General features: G+C 51.4%; 1 long non-coding RNA gene across 1 annotated transcript in view; it reads left to right on the top strand.

Moving 5' to 3' along the window:
* LOC144239312 (uncharacterized) overlaps positions 1 to 6,598 on the top strand; it is a 20,077-nt gene extending 13,479 nt beyond the window's left edge. The window contains exon 3 of the long non-coding RNA XR_013337382.1: positions 5,934 to 6,598. This is a non-coding gene — a long non-coding RNA (uncharacterized LOC144239312). The remainder of the gene's footprint in view (positions 1 to 5,933) is intronic.
* The last annotated feature ends 525 nt before the right edge of the window (positions 6,599 to 7,123 follow it).

Genomic DNA, 7,123 nt, shown 5'->3' with positions numbered 1-7,123 from the left:
GGGGGGGGGTGGTCAGAGAGAGAGGGAGACACAGAGTCTGAAACAGGCTCCAGGCTCTGAGCTGTCAGCACAGAGCCTGATGCGGGGCTCGAACTCATGAACCGTGAAATCATGACCTGAGTCGAAGTGAGACGCTCAACAGACCGAGCCCCCAGGTGCCCCAGGTCTGCTGTCTACAAGCCCCCCAGGCTGCGGTGCTTTGTTATCACAGCCTGACTGGACTGAGTCCGGTGCAGTGGGATGCTTCCAGCAGTTTGGGAAGAGCCGTGCACGTGGGGAGGGACAGGAGGTGCACGGGGCAAGGCGAGCCGATGAGTGCCAGCCCATGAAGGGTTGTGAGTGACACCAAAGGACCTCGGGTCTTAGGTTCCGCAGCGCAGGAAATGGGGAGTGAGGAAATAATTTAAACAGGGAGGGGACACAGCCATGCTCTATGTGTAAAAGATGTAGAGAGGCTGGGGCACCCAGGAGGCTCAGTCAGCTAAGTGTCTGACTTCGGCTCAGGTCATGATCTCCTGGTTTGGGGAGTTTGAGCCGCGCATCGGGCTCTGTGCTGACGGTTCGGAGCCGGGAGCCTGCTTCGGATCCTGTGTCTCCCTCTCTCTCTGCCCCTCCCCTGCTTGCACTCTCTTTCTTTCTCTCAAAACAAAACAAAACAAAACAAAACAAAACAAAACACCACGCCTAAAGCTTCCTTACGTCGCTCCTCCTTAGTCCCCCACCAGGACCCAGCTTCGCTCTGCGGTAAACAGGCACTGGTCCTAAATCTCTTCACTACGAGGCCAAGCACTTTGAAAACACCAAAGCCTGAACTGACATCAATTATGCTGAAAGGGGGAAAAATTAATTAAAAGTTTTCGAAGGGCTCTATTCTGTATTCTTCTCTATTTTCGTGTTATCAGCAACGCCGCTTTTTCTTCTGGCTGGGAGTTATTACAGTAGAACATTTTCATGTTGCTTGTAGGGTAATTATGTCAAATATATGGGAGATGATAAGCGGCAGTTTGTATTATTCTGTGATTAATCTCCATACATTCTGGCATTTCAATCTGGCCTCGGAAGACGGGGTTTGCTGCTCTCCGGTGTGGAAGGAGGGTGTGAGAATGGCCTGGAAGACTGCGAGCTAGACATGGAGGTGGTTCTGGGGGGGACACCCCGGTTTCCCTGAGAGCCCACCACCCCCAGGCTCCACTCCACGTCCTCGCCACGGCTCACGCAGCCCCGCGCTTAGGAAAGTGGGGTGTGCACACTGCCTGCATCGACTCACCCAGGGTGCTTGGTACAAGGCACACTCGTGTCTTCTGTCCCCCAACCCACGGGAATCAGGAGGGACAGGGCCGCTGGCCGAGGGATCTGCATTTTCAATCACACATCCGCTGGCGTGCTGAAAGTTTTTGAACAGCCGACCCGGATGACAGGGCCTCGACTTGAACCTCTGCAAGCCCCAAATGGGATATGAAGGTTTTCCAAGGTAGTGCTGAAGGGGGAGCAGACGTCGGGATCAAACACTAGTGTAGACGACCAGGGCAGCTCATGGCGTCTCCTCTTCTGAATTCCTTTAAAAATACAAAATAGGGCACCCAGGGGGCTCAGTGGGTTAAGCGACCGATTCTCGGTTTCGGCTCAGGTCGTGATCTCAGGGTTCGTGGGTTCGAGCCCCGCGTCGGGCTCTGTGCTGACAGGGTGGAGCCTGCTTGGGATTCTCTCTCTTTGTCCCTCCCCTCGCCTCTCACGCTCTTTCTCGCTCTCAAAATAAATAAATACACTTTAAAATCCCCAAAATAGATACAACCGGCTTGTTGCTACCCATGGCTAGGTAAGGCGTCTGTTGGCAGCGTTCAAGACAGACAAAATGAACTCCAGCAGAGGGTCAGGATGCAAGTTTGCGAATAGGCCCTAACTTGGAACAGCACCCGGAGGGGGTGCCAGAGAGGGGCCGGGCTCTGCTTCCTCGAGTGATGCGCTCTCCCTGGACAACCTCCCCCCTCCCCGGCCTGGCAGGCTGTGCATAGATGCGCAGTGTCGCCATCCTGCGCCATTTCGACCCCACACTGGGGACTTTTCCCCGGCCGCCGTGGCGTCCTGACGGAAGGTGCCCAAAGTGACCAGCTCCATGCTGGGGACCCTCAGGCCGCATCTCTTGGAGCCAGCCTCGTTGCGGCCGGCTCCCTTCCTCCCCGAAGTCTGGCCATTTGGGTCCTGTGCAATTCCGGAATCTTCCCAGTCCCCAAGTGGGACCTTTCTGCCAAGTTAACTTTGGCAAACTCCGGTAACGCTGACAGGCAAGAAATATTGTGGGCCATGCTGGGTTCTCTTTGGTCTATGATTTATTGATGGAGAGTATGAAATTTTCATTAAAACAGACTGCCGTTCCTCACTCATTTGTCACATTTTTAATTTATATTTTAAAACATTAATAAAACCGACACGATTAATTATTTTTTTTGAAATGTCAAATATATTTAAGATGTGGGACGGGTTAGGCCTGGGCTTGCCGTGAGCAACACAGGGAGAACACAGTTCAAGAAAGCAGTGCTCTGGGTAACTGAGTCCTTGTCCCTTCCAGACCCACGGTCAGCTCAGTGGTCTCTGGTCTCTTCCTGGATGTCACTGCTTACAAGGTACTTCTCTTTTCTTTACCATGAGGTGTCATTTGGTATCACCTGGGGCGTCCTGGCTTCTGTCCACGATCCTGGCATTACTAATAACGTCCCTTTCACACCTCTGCTTTCGTGACAAATTGTACAGTGTTCTGAGTCCGAGGCTGAGGGGCTTTTGGACTAGACATACGCGATCCGATTTCTTGGAAGCTACCTGCCCTTTCTCTGGCCTGTTTCCTCATTTGCAAAGCGGAAATAATATTAGCAACATCATGATATCGTCACAAGTTTAGATGAGATAGTATAGCATGCCCAGTGCAGTGCCTGGCATACAGCAAGTGATTAACTGATGACGGCTGCCATCAAATTGGTGGTCACTGTCATCAGTAGACCCCGTGGGGGGCTGGCCCAGGCTCAGCTCCCACCTCACTGAGCCCTGCTCTCCCCTCGTGGCCTTTTCTGAGTCCTTCATCCATTGCCCACCTTGGAGAAGATGTGATTAAAAGAGGAATAATCGCTGAGATTTTTTTCGAAGCACCTGCCATGTGCCAGGACTTGTCCCTGTCGTGTCTCTTCAAGACTCATAACAGAACAATGCGTTCAATGCAATTATTACCACCCCCATCTTACAGATGAGCAAACTGAGGCTGAGGAGTAATAAGACGGGGACTGCTGTGGACGTAATTGGGCCCAGGAGCTCCCGCCCCTGACAGGGTACTTTCTACTTCTCCCAGCGAGATGAAGAGCCTGGGAGCGGCGTTGCTGCACGAGGCTTGCTTTCCCGGAACGTCTGCCAGGGGCCCCTGTGGGTGCAGCGTCTCCACCTTGACAGGCAGTGGCGCTGCCTGGCGCTGCGCTCCACTAGCCTTCCCCAGGCTCCCGCGCCCTCACCCCCAGTCCCTTCTCGGAGGGACGTGGTTCCCGCGCCCTCACCCCCAGTCCCTTCTCGGAGGGATGTGATTCTCGAAGCTCGTGTGTTCCAGACCTCACCTTGGAATTCCGGACGGTTTGGGCCAGAAGGATCCTAAGCAAAAGTGGCCCAGGGATTCGCAAACGTCTGTTCACTCCCGCATTCAAGGTGGATTTTATCTGCAGAGGTGACACCTGCCCAAGGTGACACCCAGATTGTGACCAAAACCTCCAAACGGAGAGAAAGAATGGAAGTAACCATAAGAAGAATTACAACTCGCAAATATGATACTTTAATAATCAATGTATCTATTTTTCCAGGCATTAAAGTTACTTGTTAAATATTTACTGAGCTCTTTCTTATATTCCAGGTACTTGGCTGGGAACTGAGGATAGAGTGATGACCTAATTTTTCTTTTTGCAGTCCCAACGATATATCCTATCAATGACGTAATTTAAACATAACACCAATTCTATTAAAATTATACATGTATATACCCACTCGCAGTGGAATATGTAAAACAGAGAAACCAACACCCACATGAGTTTTGTCTGGGTTTATGCCATCACGGGGACCCACATCCCATAGCTGGGGGTGTGTGCGCGATGAGATGTCCCTGTCCTGTCTTGGATCCGTGCCCACTGGGTGGCCTCCCAGAAAAAAATGGACTTTCCAGTTCTTCAGATTCTTCTCCAGAGCAAGTATGTTTACATATTCTACCCTTCCCCTTTTCTCTTTTCTTTTCTTTTCTTTCTTTTCTTTTTTTTCTTTCCTTTCCTTTCCTTTCCTTGTCTTCTCTTCTCTTTTCTACAAATGGAAGCAAAGTAAACAGTGATCTAACCTCGCTTTTTCACACTTAACAACCTATCTTGGAGATGGTTCCGTATCAGCACGCAGAAAGCTTTCTTGCTCTTTTTACAGCTGTTTTTTGATGACCGTATGGACGTCAGTGGTGATTACTACCAGGAAATCAATATAACGAAAACCTTCCACGGGGCTCTGCTGTAATGGCAAGAGCTTCCTGGCATGGAACACGATGGGGTGGGGGAGAAATAGATTATGGTTTAACACACATATTATCATGCTTATGTACAATTGGATCTCCATGTACATGGCTATCTATGAATTGGGAAGAACGTTTGTTAAGATATTAGCATCAGTGTCTTCATCCGTTCATGCTGCTCCAAGGAAAACCCCATAGACTGGGTGGCTTACATACGACGGAAATTTATGCCTCAGAGTTCTTGAGGCTGAAAGTCCAAGATCAAGGTTCTGGAAGGTTCGGTGTCTGGTGAGGCCTCGCTTCCTGGTTTATGGGTGTGGTCTTCTCTCTGTATCTTTATGTGCCAGGAGGGTAAGGGTCTCTGGGTCTCTTTCATAAGGGCACTAATCTTATTCAGGAGGTTCCCCCCATGACCCGGTCACCTCCCTGGTGCCCACCCCCTCACGCCGCCACGCTGGGGATTGGGGTTTCCGCACGAGAACTGGGTGGGGGGCAAACCTTCAGTCTATAGCATTCTGCCTACGCTCTTCAAAATCCACGTCCTTCTCACGTGCAAAATCCATTCATTCCACCCCAAAGTCCCCGGGGTTTGAACTCTTTCCGGGGATCCGCCCCAAAGTCTAAAATCCAAAGCCTCACTTAAATCTCACCTAAACCAGAAACGGGAGCTTCCTCGTGGGGCAAACTGCTCTCTGGCTGTGGACCCGGCAAACCAGAGGCCGGCGTGTGCTTGCGAAACACGTGGTGGGACAGGCCCAGCATGGGATTTCTCCTCCAAAGGAGGAGAAATGGCAAAAAGACAGGGTGATGGGTCCCAAGTGACTCCAAGGTGGGGGCGGGGAGGGAATCGTCCTCTTTGGCTCATAGTCCGCCCCCCAGACCCACAGGGTCGGGGTCCGCACGCTCCAGGCTCACGGAGTCCCCCGCTACAGGCTGAGGGTGGACCGCAGAGACCATGAATGGCTGCGACCTGCAGCACCTCAGGGCGGCGCCTGGGGACGCCTAGACAGGGCCGCGCATGAAAGGACACGTGTCTGAACGTAAAGGGGCGAGAGCGGCTTGGTCAGAGGGACCCTGGAATCCACTCTAATCAGTTCCACAGACGCGTCTGCAGGCGTCACGACCGTAGCTGATCTTCCTAATGAGTGAGCCGTGGCTCACCCGGCCACCAGCCACCGGTGGCTCATGCTGAGACGCCCACACCAACCCTCTCGCTTTCCAGACGACAGTGCTTAGTCCCTGCCTTGTTCCTGGAGGAGAGTGCAAGGCTTGGCGAATTTCGTCATCTTCAGATTATTCTGTAAAGAGCTTTCCAAACATGCAGGGGCTGGGGGAGAAAATAGGAGAATGGGTTCCGAGCAACGAGGCAGGTGGAGTTCAGGGCCTATTCTCACCGCTTGTTTTGCCTTTTATTTTTCAGTGAGGACCATGAGGACTGGAGACGGGGAGGGTCTGGCCTCAGATCAAACCGGAAGGCCAGGATGGAGACCCGGGCACCATTTTTCATCGCCCTGGGAGGTCTCCGGCTCCATGGCCCACACCCCCCAAGAAACGACGGTGAGGCTGTCTGTGCCACGAGCCTTCTGTACCTTCGCCTTCCCTTGCCCTGGTGAGACTCATACGGGAACCCCATTTGCGGGTGGCGTCCCCCCGTGAAAGGTTCAGGACACTGCCGTGTTCATCACCGAGCTCCTGAGAGCAGTGCCTACAGCGTGGAAATCCCTTTTTTCCTTGACAAATGATATATTTCATTTATTTCCCATGATCTTCTTGCATTATTTCAATATTATTAATACTCGGCAAATATATTAAAAAAGTAATAAACTGGCAATTATGATTGTGCTATGGACCCCAAACTGCAATTATTCATTATGTTTCAATTATTAACTTCACTTCAAATGTCTCTCAGCAAAGATTGCAAAAGGAAAAAAAAATCCCAACGAAGCTCTGTACCCTGGTTGCTGGAAACTCATGCTTCGCTCTGACTCGACACTTGTGTGATTTATCTGCTGTCTCAAGCCTGGAGGAATCAAAATAATAATAAAAAAATCTTTCTTTCTATTTAATAAACAATAACCACCAACACCTTGTGTCTATGGGTAGCTTTTTAACCCTTCCTAGGGCCTTAGTATCTGTTATAATATTTTATTTAAAAAATGTTAATGAAGAGACTGGGTCCAAAGTGGTCCTCAGTTTGCTGACTGGGGACACAGAAGCGGCGGAGGCTCAGGAATCACACAGCGCAGACTTCTAGAGGCTGAGCCGGCCCACTGCCCAGGACCCCTCCTCGCCCAGAACATCTTAGTGCCGGCCCCAGTCCCCAAGACTAAGCTCGCCCTCGGAGCAGTCTTCCACCGTCCATCCCGAACACCTCCCCCGTGTGTCCTGGAGGGTAAGTGATGGCCATACAGGATAGGAGAAATTCCATTTTTTAAAAATAAGCAAATCGCATTAGATTTTAATGGCGGTCATTACGGGCGGGTCTGTCTCCGGCGCTCAGCGAGTGCTTCAGTCCCCTCTGAAGAGTTCCACTTGCACAGATTGATTGTCTGCAATTTTGCCCGGCGTGTCCTCATCCCAGTCGTGGGGACTGCGAGGCCTTGTCCCCAT

This window comes from Crocuta crocuta, unplaced genomic scaffold (genome assembly GCF_008692635.1).
Source record: "Crocuta crocuta isolate KB4526 unplaced genomic scaffold, BGI_CrCroc_1.0 scaffold16, whole genome shotgun sequence".
Taxonomy (NCBI): Eukaryota; Metazoa; Chordata; class Mammalia; order Carnivora; family Hyaenidae; genus Crocuta; species Crocuta crocuta.
This window is presented reverse-complemented; position numbering and strand designations above follow the sequence as displayed.